This window comes from Microtus oregoni, unplaced genomic scaffold (assembly GCF_018167655.1).
Source record: "Microtus oregoni isolate MIOR12 unplaced genomic scaffold, Mior012 000002F_ref0000024, whole genome shotgun sequence".
Classification (NCBI taxonomy): domain Eukaryota; kingdom Metazoa; phylum Chordata; class Mammalia; order Rodentia; family Cricetidae; genus Microtus; species Microtus oregoni.
The window spans coordinates 41,246,082-41,267,592 of record NW_024543061.1 but is presented as its reverse complement, the minus strand read 5'-3'; positions in this window follow the sequence as shown (position 1 = coordinate 41,267,592).

The following is a 21,511-nucleotide window of genomic DNA, read 5'->3' as shown; positions in this document are numbered from 1 at the left end:
GACTGAACCTGGCTTGGGATAGTCTCTACCCCCGAGTTTGATAAGACTTGGGCAATGTGTCTGCATCCCCAGTGTCCTATTATCTGGCAACAGACTGACCCAGCCCAAGAGATCTTCCAGAGCCTTTGAGGCCTAGTCCTAGGGGTGTCATATGGCCATTAATGCTGCATGTTACTGGTCAAAGCAAGTGACAAGGCCACCCCAGAGTCAAAGGTGAAGAGACCCTACATCTCTCTTAAAAATGTATGTATGTATGTATGTATGTATGTATGTATATATGTATGTATGTGCAGGAACATGTGTGTGAGGAGGTACATATGCATGTATGTGCAAATCAAGGCCAGAGGACCACTTCATATGCCTTTCCTCAGGTGCTTCCTCAGGTGAAGTCTCTCTCTCTGGCTTAAAACTGACCAGATAGGCAAGGTGTGTCCCCGGGATCTGCCTGTCTTGGTGCACACATCATGCCTCTCCCATATGTTTTGGGCATTGAACTCATATTCTCACACTTGTGTGGCAAGTGTTGTTACTAATTGAGCCATCTCCCTAGCCCAGAAATACCGCACGTTTTGATGGGAGAAGCCACAGCCGAGGGAAATGGCAGAGACTTGCGGTACAGCGAGCGAATGCATTTCATGTTGTTTGCAAACACACAGCTCCTCCACAAAATGACACCCTCAGAATTATTCAAGATTATTCCAGTCCCCCCTGCCCAGAGGCCCTGGTTGCTATTACATTTGCCTACACAATCCAGCCATTTTCTAGGCTCCAGTAATGGTATCTTCGGCAGGGCAGGCAGAGGAATCCTAATGACCAGACAAACGAGTTAGAAAAGAATCCTTTGTGTGGATGTCTGTGTCTGCCTCAGAGATCTCTGGATTTGGCCTCACCCACTCAAGTATTGTCAGGATTAATGGCTTTGATAGCTCAGATGGTGGTCCCGTTTCAGGGACCCCCCCACTATTGGGGTGGAGTCTCACACAGTACACAGATGTCCCTGGGGCATAAACAGTCAGGCAGAAGGAGCCCGGGGTGTCATGTGGTTCATATTGCATCCCTCTGGCTCAGAATGGCACACATGTACTTTCTGCACTGATAATGTCAGCAGGGGAGCAGTCTCTAAATGTTAAAGTTTCAGAGGGGCCCTCGCCAATCTTGCCTGTGACCCTCCTGAGTCAGTGTGACACAGGAAGTATGCCTTTTGTCCCTCAGGTGGCATGGGAGCAAGAACTGGTGCCAGTAGAGATTTGGGGGCTCTGGGCAACTCAGCCACAGCAGCATCATCGACGAGAGCTGTTTCTGTACAGAGAAGCTGAGAACCCAGACAGCCCACACTGTGTCAACTGCGTCTCATTCACAGACAAATACGAACCGTCTTTAAGCCCACACTGATTGCAACTCTAGTACTAATAGTTTCTCTCCTGTTTCTGCCAGCGCAGATAGTCCCATTAAAAAAAAAAAAAGAAAAAGAAATAAGGCTGTTGAGATGACTCAGAAGGTAAAGACGCCCAGCAGCCAGGGCTGGCAAACAGAGTTCAATCCCTGAGAAAGGACCGGCTTTCAGAATTCTCTCACGTACCCCCACATACATGTATACACTAAATACATCAATGTTAAAATATGTTCTGTGTGGTATGACAGGATCTGAGGTGTATAGGGGCTATTCTGTCTGTCTTTCTTTCTTTCTTTCTTAATTAATTAAAAATTTCCACCTCCTCCCATTTCCTTCTCACTTCCCCCATTCCCCCTCCCTCTCCAGTTCTAAGAGAAGTCAGTGTGTCCTGCCCTGTGGGAAGTTCAAGGCCCTCCCCACTCCATCCAGGTCTAGGAAGGTGTGCATCCAAACAGACTAGGCTCCCAAAAAGCCAGTATATGCAGTAGGATCAAACCCCAGTGCCATTATCATTGGCTTCTCAGTCAGCCCTCATTGTCAGCCACATTCAGAGAGTCCGGTTTGATCACATGCTCGTTCAGTCCCAGTTGAGCTGGCCTTGGTGAGCTCCCATTAGATCAGTCCCACCGTCTCCATGGGTGGATGCACCCCTCGCGGTTTTGACTTCCTTGCTCATGTTCTCCCTCCTTCTGCTCTTTATCTGGATATAGGGGCTATTCTTGAAGAGAAGCCATTTTGCTGTTGCTGCTATTGTTTGAGGCAGGCTCTCTTGATATATCTCAGGCTGGCCCAGAACTGCAGTTCCTCCTGCCTCAACCTTTGACCACTGGGACGACAGGTGCATGTCTCTGTCTCTGACTAGGGAACCATTTCGGAAAGAGATGGTGGCAGCTCTTTGTCTTCTTAAGCACTGTGTATTTTATTGCCCACCTGGGAGCTCTCTCTTCCTCCCTGGCGGCCCTGCGTGGTCACACGGTGCTTCCCACTCACAGAGTTTAATACATCACACGGTGCCTTGGGCAGGGAGGAGGTGTGCCTAGGCAGCCCCTGTCCTGCTTGCAAACCAGAGGATGGCTGTCACCTCCTTGCTTTCTCCACTGTTAGGCATGGTTTGATTTTTTTTTTTTTTATTTTGGCTTCCTTTCAGCCCAGTCTACCGATGTGGTCAGACTGGACCAGGCCACTAAAGGAACCCGTCACTTGTAATAAAAGTGAATCTGATCAGAGGGGAGCTGAGTGTGAGGAGAGGTAGGCTGGTTTCTGCTTGGGACCCTTGTCCCTGTCCCTCGCAGAGAGCAGCTAGCTGGGCTCTTAATGTTCCCATTGCGGGCTGCAGGGATGCCTGGTTCATTTGCCTTCTGGCCTCTGGGGCTCTGTGGGAGTGGCGTGGCTCTAATGAGAGCCCGCAGGCTGGAGCAGGAGCAGGTGACAGTCTGACTCCTCCCCGCCACTCACTTTACCTGGCAGGTAGAGGAGCCTAATTAGCTGCTTTGGCTAACCAGAGCCTGAGGCCTCACAGCGGGTCCTGTCACTGACTTCCATCACTCCATGTGGAGAGCGGGGTGGGCTATGGGGCGTGGGGGAGAGCCAGAGTTTGGCAAAGACTACCCACTCTCTAGGTTTCACGAAGCCCCAGGCAGCCCCTTCTGGAAGGCATCCTTATTGATCCCTGGCAGTCCTGGGAGGGCAGCAATGAAAGGACTAAAGGACTCCACTTTCCTCTTATTGCTCTAGGAGGCTCTGGCTCCTCCTGAGGTCCCCCTGGCTTTCCCACAGTGAGCCAGGCAGGGTCTTGCCCCTGGCGACATCTGCCACACTGCAAACAGTTGCTGAAGTTATTTAGTGTGTCCGTGAGGCTCCTCGATGTCACTGGTGTTTCCTAGGCAACTGCTGCCGGAGAGTAGTCAACTTCTAGAGGGATTTGTCTGCCCAGCAGGGGCAACAAATGGCTCCCACCCTCTTGTTAAGGGGTTCTCCCAATAGGGTCCGCATGCTGGGACTGAGTGTTCTCATGTTTGTGTGTAAAGTGGAGGTAGAGTTAAATGAATATCTTTTCATATGCACTGAGGCACGGGAGTTAAGAGAGAGATGCCCGGAAGAACGTAAGCCGTACCCAAGGGCTGACAAATGACTCCGCGTGTAAAGGCACTTGCTAAACCTGAAGGTCTGAGTTCAGTCCTGGCGCCCACATGGTGGAAGGAGAGTGCACCAAGTCCTACAAGTTGTCCTCTGACCTCCATGTGAGCACTGTGGCCCACAAATGTGCATACACACACACACACACACACACACACACACACACGTATGCTTGGTGCCCTCAGAAGTCAGAAGAGGGCATCGGATTCCCCCAGAATTGGAGTTAAGAGTGTCTGGGAGCCACCACATGGGCATTGGGAACCAAACCTGGGTCCAAAAGCATCAAAAGCTCTTACCTGCTGAGCTATTCGACTAGTCCCCGTACCTGTTTTTATATAGGTGCCAGAAATCTCAAGTCAGGCTGTTATAGTTACAGTTACTTTTGGTGTGAGGAAACACCATGACCAAAAACAAGTTGGAGAGGAAAGGGTTTATCTGACTTACACTTCCACATCATAGTCATTACTGAAGGTGGTCGGGACAGGAAATCAGCAGGGCTGGAACCCAGAGGCAGCAGCTGGTGCAGAGGTCATGGAGGGGTGCTACTTACTAGCTTGCCACCCATGGCTTGCTTCTCTATAGAACACAGCACCACCAGCCCAGAGACCACATGGGCTGGGCTCTGTTCCCGCCAATTTCTAATTAAGAAGTGCTCTACAGATGTGTTTCTCAGCCTGTGGGTCACAACCCCTCTAGGGTCAACCAATCCTTTCACAGGTATGGCCTAAGACCATTGGAGAGCCAGATATTTGCATGATTCATAGCAGTAGTAAAATTACAGTTATGAAGTGGCATAACTTCATTTTATTTTATAAGATAGAAAAAGACAAGATATCCTGAGTAAATTGGGAGCGTGGGGATCATGGGAGAGGGTAGAAGGGGAGGGGAGAGGAAGGAAGGGGAGCGGAGAAAAATGTATAGCTCAATAAAAACAATTAAAAAATAAATAAACAAAATAGCAGAGCTTTAAAACTTAAAAAAATTAATGTATGGTTGGGGGTCACCACATCATGAGGAACTGTATTAAAGTGTCACACCCTCCGGAGGGTTGAGAACTACTGCTCTTCAGGCTGGTCTACAACCCAGTCTTAAGGAGGCATTTTCTTAACTAAGGATCCCTCCTTTCAGACATTTTAGCTTGTGTCAAGTTGACATAAAACCGTCCAGCACAGGTCCTCAAGCTTGCCGGGTAAGCACCTTCTCTATTAAGCCATCTCTCCCTCCTTGATTGCTCTCAGTTCTTATTTGGAAAGAGGACAGCAGGGCCGAGTGTGTCCTGCAGAAGCTGAGCAGGTGGGGAGTCCTGGTCCCCTGGCCTGGTTTTTGTAGATGGCGCTGAGAAAGGCTTCAGAGAATCAGGCTTCATGTCTTGTAGTAATATGAGCTGCAGGGTTGTGTCCCCAGCACCCCGGCTAGCTTATGCCCCGAAATAACAACACACAAACTGTATTCATTTAAACACTGCTTGGCCCATTCTCTTCTAGGCTAATTCTCACATATTAATTTAGCCCATTTCTAATCATCTGTGTGTAGCACCCCAAGGTGCGCTTACCGGGGAGATTCTAGCCTAGTCCATCCTGGGTCGGAGCTTCATCCCGGGAGTGGGGCATGGCGTCTCTCTCAGGCGTCTGCTCCCGAGAGCAGAGCGGTAGAGACTGACCTCACTTCCTCTTCCTCCCAGCGTCCTGTTCTGCCTACTCCTCCCACCTATCTTTCAACCAATAAAATGGGCCAAGGCAGTTCCTTTATTAGCCAATGACCTTCCTCCATCAATGTCTTACATCCGCTCACAACAGACCCGCGAGAGAGCCCTTCCTTTTTTCTCCCCAAAATGGCACACACATCTCAGCACGCCTTGGTTTTCTAGCTGTTTTTCTTGCCTCTGAGAGACATTTCAGACAAGAATGATATGGTATGGGAATTGCTTCAGCAACTTGGAAAAGGAGGCTGGCTGGAGAGGTGGCTCAGTTCTTGCTCTTCTTCCAGAGGTCTGGAGTTCAGTTCCCAGCATCATCCATGCCACGAGGGCTCACAACCACCTGTAGCTCCAGCTCCAGGAGATCTGACCTCCTCTTTTGTCCTCATGGGCACCTGCACGCATATGCATACAAGCACACACGCTTGAACACTTACCCACAGATGGCCACTATCAACATTCTGGCAATGTATTTATATAAGAATCTTCAAATAAAAGGGTAGTGTGTTAAAATTGCTTTGAAGCACGTTCTAGAACCATCCACTTCCAGCCAGTCATGAGCATTGACATCCTAATGAGGAGTAGATTGGCATATAATGAGCCAGTAATTTACAAACCCACTGTCTGTACACTCACTACATAGCCACACTGGCCCAGTCTCGCTGTCCTCTTGCCTCAGCCTCCCCAGGTCTGCATCTACCAAGCTGAGAGTCTCCTAGGGTTTTTGGTCTGCAAATTCCAGTTCTTTTCCACAAAAATTACTAGGGAATATTTGAGAGCATAGGTAACCAAGTGGACTTTAACATTTACTACAAACACAGTGACATCATCACACATGTATCTTCTGGAAGATTCTATTGCTCAATAGGGACAGACTATAAACTAACAAGGCCAATGGTTTCTTAGCAGTTCTGAATGTATAGATTTGTTCCTGGAAGTTAAGATCTGTGCCTGGGTCCAGGTTTTGGCCTCTTACTCCAGAATGAGATGGGAGTCCACACGGACTGCGAGGAAACTTAATTCAAAGCAAATCGATAGAGCAAGTTGAATACACTGCTGAGACTGACAGCAGGCCGTATGAATCAAAGTCCTCAACGACCCCAATTATGTGGGGGCTTTCTCTTATGGGTTCAAGAGAAGGAGCTTGGTTGCTATGGGGTGGTTCTTTATTTTGACTGAGCGATTACATTATATAACCATTTCTCTACTGTGGGTATCTCTTCCCATAGTGCATCTGGTTTTAATCACGAGCATGCCCAATTACGCAGAGACATAAGATGGCAAATAGGGATTTCTCCCTAAACATAAACTCTGTGGATGCATTTGCCTTATTATACAAGCACCCTAAACTAGTTGAGGCCAGGTCAACTTTCTACCTTCTATACTGGACTTAACAGGAGTGTGACTGAAAAAAAAATCAAGTCCAATGCTCCTTAAAGTGAGGAGAAACTTACTCCATCATGCAGAGAGATGTGCTTGCAGTTTGATGCAAACAGGATCCTAGGTTGCTAACAGTGTGGCGCGCTGCTCAGAGTGTGGGCCTGAGGCTGCCAAGTGCACACTGTTGGAAGAGGGGTGTGCGCCCAGCCTCAACCGTATTGCTAAGCTATTCCCTACGCCTGACTGCTTCAGAGCCTTGAGCAGGATCTTAGGGACCTTCAGGAGGTCCCAACGCGCAGTTGGAGAATGCTAACTTAAAGAATGAACACTTACTAGTGCTTGTAAATCCTCAGGCCGAGTAGGGTCTCTCAGGTCCTGCCTGGGCCCAGTGACTCGTCTGTGATTAGCGGCGGTGGGTGGTGACTGTTGAACACAGTCAGTATCTATGAGTATCATTTGGGAGAGGTGAGTCCAGGATGGCCTCAGCTGAGACCGTGCTATCTCCTCCTGTTTAGTTATCCTTCAGACAGGCTCAGGCTAAGCACGTATCATGGGCGGGGTTCTAGGGTAGACGGGTAGAAAAGGGAGTAGAGGGGAGAAGAAGGCAGGTTCACGGCCTTGTGCTGCCTGGGCTCCGAACAGGCATGGGGTCACTGTCTCTGCGACATATTGACTGAGGTACACTAATGGCTGGGGAGTGTGTCATGGACCCCGCTTCTTCATGGGGATTGCAGCATCATGCTGCAGAGGCATGGAGGGGGATTGACCTCTTAGTCTCTCCCACCCTCTGGGCTTCTGTAGCCACCTCCAGGGTTCCCACTGAGTGGAAGGCTGTCATTGTCTCAGTTGCTGGACATTGTTGGCTTTCACGTTTTGGTTGGGGTGAGACTGGAACATCCTTGTGCCGCTCTGGCCCTACTCTTAGGATAAACTCCTAGAGGGAAACCTCAACAGAGACTCCCTCTTTATTTTTTGTTTTCTGAGCTACGAGGGTCGCAATATAGCTCTAACTCACTGTGAAGCTCAGGCTGGATTTATAAGGCAGCTCAAACTGGGTTCACTACGGAGCTGCCATAGGGTTTCTATCGCTTCAGTGAAACACCATAATCAAAAAGCAAGTTGGTTTATACTTCCATATAACAGTTCATCATCAAAGAAAGTCAGGACAAGAACTCAAACGGGGCAGGAACCTGGAGGCAGAAACTGATGCAGAGGCTCTGGAGGGGTGCTGATTACTGGCTTGCTCCTCATGGCTTGATCAGTCTGCTTTCTTATAGAACTCAGTACCATCAGCCCAGGGATGGCACCACCCACAATGGCCTGGGCCCTCCCCCATCCACTAATTCAGAAAATGCCCGACAGGCTTATCTATAGCCCAATCTTTTGGAGGCATTTGCTTATATTGAGGGTCCCTCCGCTCAGATGACTTTGGCTTGAGCCAAGTTGACATGAATCTAGCCAGCACAGTAGCCCAGGCGGGCTTTGAACTCATCCTCTTGTTACATAGCCTCTGTACCACCGCTTTCGGTTTCTGCTAGGGTTCTCAGTCCACTTTCCCCACTCTATCCATGGAGCACATTTCTGCTCTTGCCAGCGAGGAGGAAGGAGCCCACCTGGTGAAAGGAGAAATCAGCATCTCAGTGTGGGAGGCTACTTGCTGAAAAGTCCCCCTCCTTTCTTCTTATTAATTAATAGAATTGAATTTTTTAAGCAATTAGTGCGTCTGTGTGCATGCCACAGTGTTCATGCGTAGGTCAGCGGACATCTTTTGGGAGTTGGTTTTCTCCTTCCACTTTGTGGATTCCAGGGATTAGACAGCTCACCAGGCTCCGTGCGAAGTGCCTTTATCAGCAGAGCCTTTTCAACACCTTGACCCCTGTTGTGGAGACAAGATCTCACATAATCCTGGTTAGCCTCCAACTCACCACGCAGCCCAGCCGGCAATGACTTTGAACTTGTGATTCTCCCATTTCCATGAGATAAAGCCATGTCGCCATGCTGGGCTTCTACGCTGGACTCAAACCCAGGGCTTTCTTTGACAATGCTAGGCAGGCACTCTGGGCTACCTCTCAGCCTAAAAAGCTCATTGTTGTGCTTGACCTAGAACAGCCAGGATGCCTGGTACCGACCTACCCGGTGAAGTGTTCTTTCCCTTCCTGCATGCTGCCAGTGGCCACAGCTAGGGTCTGGCCTGGTTCCTATGCTGCAGCCGAGTACAGCACACTGCTTCTCTTCCTGGTCCCTTGTTGTCTTAGTAACTCATTAGAGACTCCTCTCTTTCCAAGAGAGAGAAAAGACAACCAAGAGCTCCGGGATCGGTGGCTCAGCAGGCTCAGGAAGGGAGTCCTCAGTCTGGGGGACCGATCCTCGCTGGTGTCCAGGTGTGAGGAGGAGAATCAGGACCAGTTAATGGCTGACAAGTCTCTAGTTAAATCCTGCTCCCTGTCCCTTCTTCTCACGGTGCCGACCCACCTCTTCCTGGAGTCCCAAGTCAGTAATCACAGGGTCTCCTCCACAGGCAGCAGTGGGTTCTGACTTCATTTCTGTACAACTCACCCACCTCTCACTAGCCTTAACTTTTCACCAAACCACACACACCCTTGTCTCTAGAAACAGTCACATGGCATGGTCTCTAGTCTAGGGCTTCTTTCTCTGCTGTGGTCTCTTGGCATTTCTGTCCCCACCTTTACTTCTTCTCATTCCGCGGACAACTTCTTTGAGCACACATCCAAGCCCTGCTGAACATAGCTTGAGGTATGTTCAGGGACTCTTAGACCTTCAACTGTCACCTTAAGGAACAGCCACTCTAGGAAGCCCAGTGGTTCTTTGTCACCCTCACTGTGTGATCAATCTGACAGACTTCTCAGATCTCTTCCCGAAAATGTCAGGCTCCTCTGTCGTTTCTGCTTGCTTTGATATACAAATCAATAAACAAAAAAAGTACATACCATCTTAAGTAAATTATCAGTGTTTATTCATTGTTCAAAATGATGGACTTTGTTATGTATCTTAATACAGGTATATATTTAGGTCATAGTTACCCCCCCCCCCCCCATACTCCTCCCCATTGTTCTCCTCCCCTTCCTTAACAACCTCTCCTCTGCTTTCAGGTCTCTCCTTTAAACCTAGGTCCTTTACATAAGAGCAGCGATGCTGTCTTACTGAGTCTGGCTTATTTCACTCCACACGATGCTCTCTGGTTCCTCTCATTTCCCTGGCTGAGTATACTGTGTGCGTATCCTGTATTTCCTTTCTGTTCATCTGGTGCATCTGGTGCTGGGCATCCATGACTCGGCCACAGTCTCCACTGACTGTGCCAGGGTCTCTGTTGTATGCTGCTTTGGCCGCATGGGCCTGTGTTCAGAAGAGGCATAGGTACTGCTGGTGCTGGTCTGTGGCTGTTTTTTTTTTTTTTTTTTTTTTTTTTTTTTTTTTTTTTGAGGGATACCCACACTGATTTCCATAGTGACTCCGCCAGTTCACATCCCACCAGCAGTGGATATGGGCTCCTTTTCCTGCATCCTTGGCAGTGTGTTGTGGTCCTTTGATTTCTGGGGTGAGAAGGAATCTCAAAGCAGTTTTGATTTGCATTTCCCCAGAGGCTAAGGATAGTGAGTACATTTTTTTTCAGCACCTGCCAGCATAATTGCAAACACCTAGAGATTGTTGGGGGTGGAGGCTACTTTGGGTTCCGGAAAAGCAGAGTGAGGCACACAGAGAATTTATCTTGAAGAAATGATTCTTAGAAGGGGCATGGGGAATGGGAGAAAGCAATAGAGAGGTATCCAGGCCAGCCCAAGCTGCATTAATGAGAGCTGTAGCTGGGACCTGAGCGCCTCTGTAGGACCGTGCAGAAGGGAACTTACCATCGTCCCCGGGGTGTAGAGGAGGGGTGATGACATTCTGATTTGACCAGAATACTCCTGGGGCTTGCTCCCTAAAGTCTCCATGCTGTATAATGGAGCATGCTCAGAAATACCTACTCTCCAGCAGAGAAGCCCTGCAGGCAGGGTTGAGGATGCTGTGCAAAGCAACTGTCATTGCTGGATGCTGACTCCGTGCCTGGACCCTGGCATGGAGCAGACGTTGCCTGTGTGGTCCTCACTTAATGCAGGGAAAAGCTCTGTCTGATTGGCTTCTGCCTCTGGTCACAGCAGCCAGATGTTCCCCTCTGGGGAGGGCATGAGACGGTGCTCTCCCCTCAACTGAGGCTGACTGAATTTCTAGAGGTGCTGGGTTGGATGACGACTTTCCCAGCTTGTCCTCTAGGGAGCCTGTGGACAGAGCTGTAGCCTGGGTAGTAGCACGGTTGCTGTTTTAGGAATGTCCCTTCGCTGCCCATCCTCCTGCCCATCCTCCTGCCTCTCCTTCTGTGCCAGTTTCTCTGATGTGATGCCCCAGAGGCCACAGGAACAGCAACCACTGACCTTTGCATAGCATGCCACTGCTAAGACACTCCTTTAGTCCCATCTCCACGCTGACATCAGCCCCAGGGCTCCGTTCATGCGTGTCTCTCTCTCTCTCTCTCTCTCTCTCTCTCTCTCTCTCTCTCTCTCTCGGGTGCTGAATTTGAATGTGGATTACTTGACATTTGGGTGCAAGTGACAGAAACCAGCTTCCCTAAAAAGACAAAGCTAGCCAGAGAAGTCTGTCACTAGAGGTCTTTGAGGAATGCTGTCGCACTTAGTCTAGAGGTATGTCTGTGCCTTACAGTTCTTAGAACCTGTCTAGAGGGTCCCAGAGTGGGCAGTGTTTTCTCACTCATGACCGTCAGCTCTGTGTTCATGGAAAGATATAGCCACCGTTTGATAAGAGCGTCCCATGGCTGGGGAGATCAAAGCTCTTACCGCGTAAACCCAATGACTTGTATTTCAATCCTCTAAACCCACATAAAATGCTAGTACTAGTGAGAACGAGGCAGAAAGAGGTCCAGCCCAGATTCCACAGCTAGACCCTGCCTCAGGCGGAGTAGACCGAACAGAATGCTGGGAAGAAGGGAAGTGAGGCAGATGCCATGCCTCTTCTCTCCAGGTCAGATGCAGTGGAGCCTGCCGCCAGGTCAGACATGCTGAATCTTTCCTGGTAAGCTACCACCTCATGGTGCTACACACATTATTAGAAATAGGTTAGTCAAGATGTGAGCGTTAGCCAAGAAGAGGCTAGAACTAATGGGCCAAGCAGCGTTTAAAAGAATACAATTTGTGTGTTGTTATTTCGGGGCATAAGCTAGCCAGGCGGCCGGGAGCCTGGCAGCAGGAACGCAGCCCGCAGCTCCTTCTACAGTCTGTTTTCACCTCCCAGTTAGCCAAGGCTGGGGTCTCTTTTGATCCTACTGTTATTCAGTGTGTGCCGGGCTTAGCTGGCCCTCCAGCTTCCAAGCAGCCCTCCCATTCCGCTGCAGGAGATGTGCCGGCATACCCTGTTTTCTACCTTTTCTTCTTTTCCGTGTGCTCATGGGAAATAGGCTGACACGGAGGGCTTCCAGTCCCTCCTGTACTCTTTCGCTCTTGTTACATCATTGCACATGCTTCTCACCAAATATGAATTACTTGAATTTTCTCATATCTTAATCCCAATATATGTATAATATGGGAAAGTTGGGGCCCAGAATAGCTAAATGACTTATTCGAGGTCACACAGCTAGTGAGTAGCAGAGTTGGTCATTTACAGAGGATGCTTTTCTCACTGATCTTTTGCTCACTACAAATACAAGACTCACATAGACCCACAGCTCTCAGTGGGTAGGAGACCTATGATATCACTGTCTGAGACTATTATGGTCTGGGAAAGGGAAGAGGGAGGTCATATTATGGCCTTGATGCCTACATGGCCCTCAGTTTAATCTGGTGTCTGCTTCTCTCCCAAGTTCCAGGGAGTCAGTTCACATAGTGTGGTAGCAGGGCCTATAGCTGGGGAGAGCCCACTGTAGCACTGCACTCCTGGCACAGCAGGGGGCTGTCCTTTCTTTCCCCCACAGCCATCATTTGCACAGAGGGGATATGAGGGGAGTCAGAGCTTCCGAACAGCTCTCCGTGTGCCACTGCTAGGGGTATGTCATGGGGCAGAGCCCCTCTCCCATCCTCGGGAGTGATCACCGCTGTCATCCACTAAAATAAAACGTTTACTTTCCTTTGGTATGTTTGTGTCTGTGCCTGTGTTAGTAAGTGAGAGCTGTGCCAGAGAAGACAAGGCTGCTGTGAACTGTGAGCTGCCCAACATGGGTCCTGGGAACCAAATTCAGAGCCTCTGCAAGAGCAGTACATGTTTTAAACCACTGAACCCTCGAACCCCATCATGCATTTTTTTAATTTAATTTTTTTGTTTGTTTTGCTGGGCTATCCAGAGTATTAGGGAGAGAACAGACAGCAAACGTACAGAAATAGGCTCTGCTAGCTTAAAAACGAAGACATTTGTTAAGACGATGTCGTAATTGCAGACAGAGGCTGAAGTGTCAGGTTCGGGGATATCACCAAAGGCCCTGCCAGGCTGACCTAGGAGCCCAGAGGAGTGAGCAGACTGTCCACATTCATCTCAACTCTCACAGTGCCCACCCTTGATTTCTTGTCCTTGATGGCTCCAGAAAGGTGGTCAGGGAATTGGTCTTCTGGGGCAGGAAGGACTGATGTGGTCCTTTGGCCTCCACAGGAGGCAGTGGTAGCAAAAAGTCTTGTGCATGCAGGCTTCTCAGAGAGGCACAGGTGCTTTCCAAGTGATGGGACAGCTATCTGGGACGAAGGACCAGAGAGCAGATTGTGATCTCTTTGCAGGCTCCTGTTTGCAGAGCGCTCCCGCTGCTGCTGAAGGGCTGTCCCACGTGACCCTTCCAGCTCCTGCGCTCTATTAGGGAAGGCAGAGCTTACCACTCTGGGTTCTTGGCCACCAACTGCCCCATGTGCCACCGCAAACCAATTTTTCCTGCAAGTCATTTTAATGCGGCTTCTCTTGGAAAGCAAACTAATGAACAGAACGAAGGTTTATGTGAAGGAAGTTGATTTGGGGGACAAGGAAGGCAATAATGGCTATCCTAGACAAACGTAGAAGGCATTTGTTGAAAGGATGTCAGAGGTGGGATGTGACTCAGTTGGTAGTGTTTGCCTGGTGTGCGCAAGGCTGGCCGTGTGTCCAGTCCTAAACACTGCATAAACGGGCAGGGTGGTATATGCTTGTGGTCCCTTGCACAGGAAGAAAGATCGAAAGTTCAGTCATTTCTGGCTACACAGCAAGTTCAAAGCCTGTCTGGGCTACATGGGACCTCATCTTCAAAAACAAGTCAGGGTTGAGGATAATGTATTCAAGGGTTCAGATGCTGGAGACCCAGGATGGAGAAGGGATGTCACCAAGGGTTCCACAGGCTGTCCTAGGCGTAGGGTGAAAGTTTGGGCTGACTGCTATAGACCTTTCACATCCAATTGCAGGACAGGAAGCCCTACTGTGCTAGCCACCCCATCCTCCCAGGTTTGTGGGGCAGCAGGGGAACATACAGGGCCCCTGTGGTTGCCACACTAGTGATGTGCAGATCCGGGTGGGGAAGATGCGGAGTTGGGTGGCACAACCTTCTTGTGGCTCCTCCCTGTCTGTCCCCCTTCCACAGTTTCTGTGCTGAGACTTGTGGCTTGAAAGTTGCCTGCAGGGGCTCAGGTTGTTGGGAAGGGGGCTCCATGACTCTGTGCTATACAGATTTCAGTTTGATGGCCCCTCTTTGCCTTGGGGTATTGCTCCATGGTCCCACTACCTTTCCTTTTGGATGAGGCTTTGTATTTGCTGAAGGCAGGACAGTGCCGGGACCTTGGCATTCTGCCAGCCACACTGGCTCAGCCCTAGGGTGAAGGTCTTTGTGCTGGGACAGAGAGACTATGGGGAACCATAGGCAGCCCAAGTGGGACTGGGACTCTGATAGTTGGAGGCTGGGGCGTGGGTGGTCTTGGCTGCCACAAAGGCCACATATAGTAAGAGAAAGGTGCTCAGATGGGACCTGGTATGGTCCAGCATGCTTCCCTTGCTTGCTTGCAGAAGAGGCTCTTAAGAGCATGAGCCTGGAACTCCTGGGCATGGGAAGTCTGAAAGGGCCTCGATAGCTTCTCAATGAGTTACCATTTTAAACTCTATTTGTTTGTGGTCTTTCTTTGAGTCGGGATATAGGTCACATGCTGTCTTACAATTTCACTATTCCGGGTTCTGAGGTCCCAGTCCTATGGACCAAACCTTTGATGAAAGAGGCTGCTATTACAATTTCATTTTCAGTAGGTGATCATTAAGGATCTGGTGTGACTGTATTTGTTAGGGCCTGGGCACGGTGCTACATGCTTTAACACGCCCTCTCTTCTTCCCTCTGGTCCTCAGGTCTTCACCGTCTCCTCCTCCTTGTAGTACACTTTCCCTGACTGGGCTATCCCTGCTTCCCACCCTACTCTCCACTCTGTCCTGTGACCCACCACAAACCTTGACACGGCCTTCATTATGTGTGTGTGTGTGTGTGTGTGTGTGTGTGTGTGTGTGTGTGTGTGGTTGATTACTGTCTGTCTTGCTCTCTGAAGGCAAGACCAGGGCACCTCAGAAGCTCAGCTGAAGGAGGAGACGCTTGTTACATAGGGCTTGTTACAAGGAGGCAGGTGTAGCTCCCTCCCTAGGAGCAGGCTCTGCAGGGGAGCAGTCTTCAGGTGATAAACATCTGGGGGGCAGAGCTATGCCGACTTTCTCTGCTCACACTGGTTGACATCTGCACACTGTTCAGAGAGGAAGTGTTTGCCACCCATTGAGCCTTGCCCTGGCAGGGAAGACAGCCATTTCCCCGTGGGCCTGCGGCTGTGGTCCTCACAGACTCAGGGTTTCCTCTGCTCCCGATATTGAGGAAAAGAGTGAATGCTATTTTTACCAGACTCTTCCAGGATAGATTTGATGCAGAGGCTCAGAGAGGTTAAGCACATGGTTCAGGGTCAAACAACTAATAACGATACAGGTAAAATTTAAACACAGGGCTTCATCATCGTACCCGAAGCCTTTTAATTCTAAGCATACTGTTCTTCCCCTGCCTGGCTCTACCCGGGAAGGGCAGAAGGCCCTGACCCCCCCTCCATCTGTCTCTCTTCATTTCCCTTCCTGGCCCTCTTGCTCGGGTCCTGCCACTCAGCCCCATGACCCTTCCAGCTGCGAGGTCTGCCCTCTGCAAATTCACTGGGTACCATGCTGCAGTCGCTTGGCTGCCAGCACTAGGCTCCATCTGCCACAGTGGCTTGGTGCCCACTCACAAGATGGCAAGCTATTTTTACTCAGCTTAGGTGCCAAGCCAGCCAGATGTTTTTCAGCAGGAAAGGGAAGCTGAACATGGCTGGGGAATGGAGGAGGGTTCCAAATGGCAGTTCCACGGAGGTTCTGAGACCCGCAAGGGAGGGCTCTTCCTAGAAGGGGCTGCCTCTGGGACCAACATCTCCCCCTTCCTGGCAGCTGACCCTGGCTCCAGCTGGGTTCTCTGAACTGTCTGTGGGTTAAAGCGCAGGCCCAGCTGTGGTGGGTCTGCTTCAGGGAGAGGTCCTTGGGCCAGGAGCCTCCCTGGGATTCGGCATCTCTTCCACTTGGGTCCTGAGGGTCGAGGCAGAGATGTCTGTGAAGCCTGCAAGACTCCTGGGCCTGGGACAGGCTGTTTGGAAAATTCCGGGTTTGGCTGGTTGTTTAAAGAGCTGGCCAGAACAGGCTGAGAGTCTAGGCAGCTAGGTGGGTCATCTTTCCTTTGAAGACCAGAGGTAGCTGCTGGTGGTCTTCATCTACAGTTGCTCTCAGGAGAGGTGACCTTCAAATGAGGCATGCCCCTCCAAAATCAACAAAGCCCGTGGCACACCCCACTGGCTCCCTCTACCTTTTCTGTTTCTAACTGGTGTGACCTTTTTTGACCTCTGAACCTTAGATACATCATAGGTTGAACTCCCAAGGGTTTACTGTCCCACCTCGATCTGGGAGCTTGTGGCTAGAATTAGCTGTAAGGAATCACAGTTGTTCCCAGGCTTGCTGACCTTTTCTGGACCAGCCGTCCTCCCACTCCATAGCAGGGGAGGAGCCAGGCTTGTGTGTGACCAATTTTCTCACTCCAGAGGAACATTTCAGAATCCCCAAGCTGCCTATCAGAGACGGCCTCCATGTCTTGGTTTCTGGACTGCTGACCCCATTCTATGTGAAAGGATCAGGCTAGAGGGAAGAGAGGGGAAGTGTCCATAGGGGTTGCAGCTTGCTGAGCAACCAGACTGCATAATGGGCTTGGTTTTGTTTTAGAGACAAGATTTCTCTGTGTAACAATCCTACTGGAACTGGCTCTGTATACTGGGCTGGCCCTGAACTCACAGAGATCTGCTTGCCTCTGCCTCCCTGGGTGCTGGGATTAAAGGCGTGCGCCACCACCACCTGGCTTGCATGATGGTCTTCTGATTTGAGTGGCTTGCCGTGTGTGGGGTTTGGCTGACTAGTGGGTGTGGTCTGTAGATCTGCCTCATTTGGGATACAAGTTTTCTCTCTGAGTGTATAACCTGTTGCCATGAGAGCCGATCTGGGTGGTACAGGGAGTGGTGTGGAGTTGAAGAATTTGGTGGCCTACAGCTCTTCAGAGAGCCCTTGGGAAGTGTGATTTTTGTCAGCTCAGGAGCCCCGTAGGGGAGTGAAGGCTAGAGAGAGAGTTCAGGAGGTTTGTCACTGTACCTGAATGGGATGAGAACGCTGGATTTGGGGAGCCACAGCACCCTTCCATGTGGAAGAGAGAAGCAGAAGATGGGAGGAGGCCTGCTGATCTTGGCAGTGGAGGAAGGGCCTTGCAAACTGACCGTGACCTTTGTCTCTGCACTTGTGAGGTCCAGGAGGCCTTGCTGGGAGCCTTCTGGAAGGATTGCAGCCCCAACAACAGCTGGCTTTTCACCAAGCAAGTCACATCCCAAGCTTGGGCCTGTGACTTTGTGTATATCCACAAGGCTTTGTTTCTGAAATCCTAAGAGGCAAATACACTGTGTCCCTGCTAAGGTTGTGTGGGTGGCAACGGTGGCTTCAGACCTGACTGGGTTCTCAACAGTGGAGCCACTTCTGCTCTGGGTGAAGACCTAGAGAGGCCAGAGGTGGCTTACGTTCAAACTAGCTCTTCACTCTTGTCTTCTGGTCATTGGACCCCCTCCCTGCAGAAAATATCCATGATGCCTTGCGGGACTCAGGTCACTTGATGTCTCAGCTCAAGAGATGGGTTGCTGGTTTGGCATGGGTTGGTGACAACAGGCTCCTGGGATGCCGGGGGATGTTACCCTTTGAGTCCCTCCTGTCCCTTTCAGTTTACAAACATTACGACTTGTCAATTAGCCAGGTGCTCGGATAGGATACCTGTGGAGGGTGGCGGTTTTGAGTTTTTCTTTAAGTAAGTTTATTTTTATTAGTGGGGAAAGAGAATAAAAGGGGGGAGGGCAAGAGAGAATAAGAGAGAGATAGGGAGAGAGGGAGGGAGTGAGGGAGAGATCAGAGGACAATTTTGGGGAGTCATTTCTGTCATTTTGCCACCAGTTCTGGGATGTGAACTCCAGTCCCTAGCTTAAATGGAAAGAATGGGTACACACTGGGCTGCTGAACCACCTGTCAGCCGAGGGATGGTGGTTTTGAAGAGGTTTTGTGTTTCAATTCTACCTGAACTCAGTGGTGGTCTAGCATCCCAGGCCTCCTCCCTCTCCACACTGAGCCTGTTATACCCAAAGCCCAGCCCATGGTTTCCTTTTGTTGTGACCGTAGGTCTGTCTGACTGTCTTCACTGTCTGGAGGGAGGCCTCAAAGGTGGCACCCTTGGCTGCTCTGAAGAAGGAAGGGCTGCCAGGTAGCTGCTGCTCACTGCTCTGGGTTAGTGTTAGCATCTGTTACCGGGTGTGGCTAGGAACTGCTCCCTCTCACGAGCTTTTGTTTTACCCAGCTTCCCCCACGACTGGGCAGGACCCAGTAACACACATGCCTAATCCAGTTTTGTTGGTTGGGGACGGGGGTGCATAAATAACAAATGGCTTCTTTCCTCCATGGCCTGAGATGCTGGCTCAGACTACATGATCTCACAGCGAACCAGCCCTCAAAGCCCTCTAGGGAAACAGCAAACCTGTGGTTGCTTTTCCCACCATTCCCCAGCCCTGCCTGGCTCTGCTCACCTCTGCTGCTTGTTTCCTGGCTGCTCTCCTCTCCTCTCTGATTGATGCCCAGTAGGAGACAATGCTGTGCGCTGTGCGCGATGCCTGGACAGCCCTCCTCCCACTCCCACTGCAGCCAGGGAGGCTTCTGTATGGCACAAAGTGCAGTGCCTGTATTTGCTTTTGTTTTATTCCTTGTACTTGCTTTGGCTCATGGGAGTTCTGGCAGCTTCTGGATGTTTCTGGTCGTCTGCCTCTGTAGGAGATACCCAGACTTGGGGATGTATAGGAGTGGGTATATTGTATCTACTAGAATGGCAGACTAGACTGTAGGAATAGGAAGACAGGAGAGGTTTCTCCAAGCTGCCTAGAAACAACTCTCCTTGGTGCAATCTGGGAGACAGAGATTCTGTTGTTTGGGACTGATTTGAGCAAGGTGGCCTCTAGGGCAGAGGAAGAGTCAGACGCGGGCCAAGAGAGCCAGTGTAATAGCCAACAAGAGTGACTGCTTTTCTATATTCTGGCTGGGTGGTTCTTAGGTTGTATCCTGGAGGAAGTGAAGGGTGAAAGGCCTGTCAGGGCTCACTGGAAATTAGCCCCCCCTCCAAAATTTATCCCTCCTGCCTCTAGCAGTAAGACCCGATGGTTTCTTGGTGGGGCTTGAGCTTCACTACTTTGCATTTTCTGTCTGAGTAGCATTTCCAGCCCAGATGCAGGGGTGGTGTGGATGGCCAGTCTGCCTGCCTGTCTCTCTGCCCAAAGGGAGGCTTAAGGATGGCCACAGGCCTATTAGAGTAAAACTCACATCTTTCGAAGAGCCTCAGGAAACTTTGGTCTCTAGCTGAATTGAGTCTCGAGATGAGGCAGCATGGTGCTGTGAAAGCCGTAATGTCACCATGAGGTAGACCTACTGTTACCATGTGGCAGCCATAGTCACCATGAGGTAGTCATATTGTCATCCTGAGGAAAGGGCCCAGGCAGAAGGTTGAACTGGAAGGTCATTTGAATCCTAATGTATGGTGTGAGTCCCGATCCAGTTGTGACAGACACTGTCTGACCTACCTTTTCTCCAAGGCCCTTGGCCTCTTTGGTGTGCTGAATGCTTGAATGGGTTCTCCCGCCACCTGCAATGGTGACAGGCCTCTGCCTCCAGTAAGGTGGAGAAGGTGGCATGTCCTTACAGGCTGGAGGGAGTAGCTTGGTAAGTTTAGGAGAGAGAAGGTATAGATGCACCAGGCCATGGTGTGCATGGGAAGCACAGGACACGGTGTAGTTCCCCCCCCCCCCCCCCCGCGCCCTCCAGGTGGACAGTGACCTTGAAACAACTCATAGTGTGGGTGTTCTAGTGTTCTGGTAGACACACAACTAGGGAAGGGTCGGTGTGGTACAGGAGATTTGAGACGCATGACAAAGAGATGCACGTCTCTGACCAGACCTCCTGCAGACTTTAAAATGCTGGCCCACACCCTGCGTGCCAAAGAGAAGCTGAGGCTGTTTCTAGGACCTTCTCTTCTTGAGACTAATACTGCAAAGAATTCCTGCTAGGAGAAGGCTATTGCCAGGGCAGCAGTTATGCACTGGCTGCCGAGAAGCCACTTCATAAGGTGAACAAATGCCAAGGAGGGAACGAGCAAGGTCACCCTGCGTGTGGTGGTCCGGGCTGAAATGCAGGTGACTTTCTCTTCACCCCCATCTCCAAGACTTTCTGTTTTTAATGTTCCCATAACCAGCCTAAGCCAGGACTCAGCCTTCTATAAGTAGAAGAAACTTGGTTCAGGCCATCAACTTCAGGACTCTCCAGCTGGAGGGTCAATGCCAAGCTCTTGGTGACAATCAGCCAGAGGGTCAATGCTAAGCTTTTGGTGACAATATCTACTCAGCCTTCTCCCCTTTGATTCATGTAACAGCTGCTTTCTGAATACACATTGGGTGTTAGGTGCTAGTCTGGGTGCAGACAGATCTTCCTGTCCCCAAGGAGCTCTGATTTTAACCGATGGAGGCTGGAGGCCCATGACCTGTAAATTCATGTGCAGATAGTCTATTATGGGATGTAAGATGAGTTCCACTGGCCAAAGAGTCGGAGACAGTGGGCAGAGGATGTTAGCTAGGGATTCCAGGGTAGGTTACAGAGGAGGAGGGAGGGAGGGAGGGAGAGGGATGGGGAGGAATGGAAAGGCTGTCAGGAGACAATGCCCTCGCTGTTTGAGCAACGGCAGATGCAGTCTCCTTTGCATTTTTACATCTATAGTTTCTTTTCCCACCTTAAACCACAGCTCTGTGTGTTATACTGAGACTCAGATGCAGGAGCCAGGGTGAGGACAGAGACCAGGGAGCAGAAGACTGTGGCAGAGCCTAGCGAGAGGGTGAAGGCCGTAGCGGATGCGCTTGGTGTTTCCACTTCAGTGCTAAAGATGGTAAAATCCAGTTGTGGTGACTCTTGACTGTCAGCTTGGCGGGAGCTAGTCTCACCCAGAGACTTACAATATTGAGTTGAAGTAGGAAAATCTACTTCTAATTGCAGGGGCCCCAGACAGAGTGAAAAGGAGAAAGTGGACTTGGTGCTAGCTCTTATTAGTTGCTCTCTGCATCCTGGTGGTGGATGCAATGTATCCAGCTGCCTCAAGCTCCTGCTGTCCTGCTTCCCTACCATAATGAACTGTGCCAGCCTGCCTACCTCCATCTTTCCTTCCTTCCCTCCTCCCCTCTTTCCTTTTTTCCTTCCTTCCCTCCCTCCCTCTTTCCTTCCTTCCCTTCCTCTCTCCTTCCTTCCCTCCCTCTTTCCTT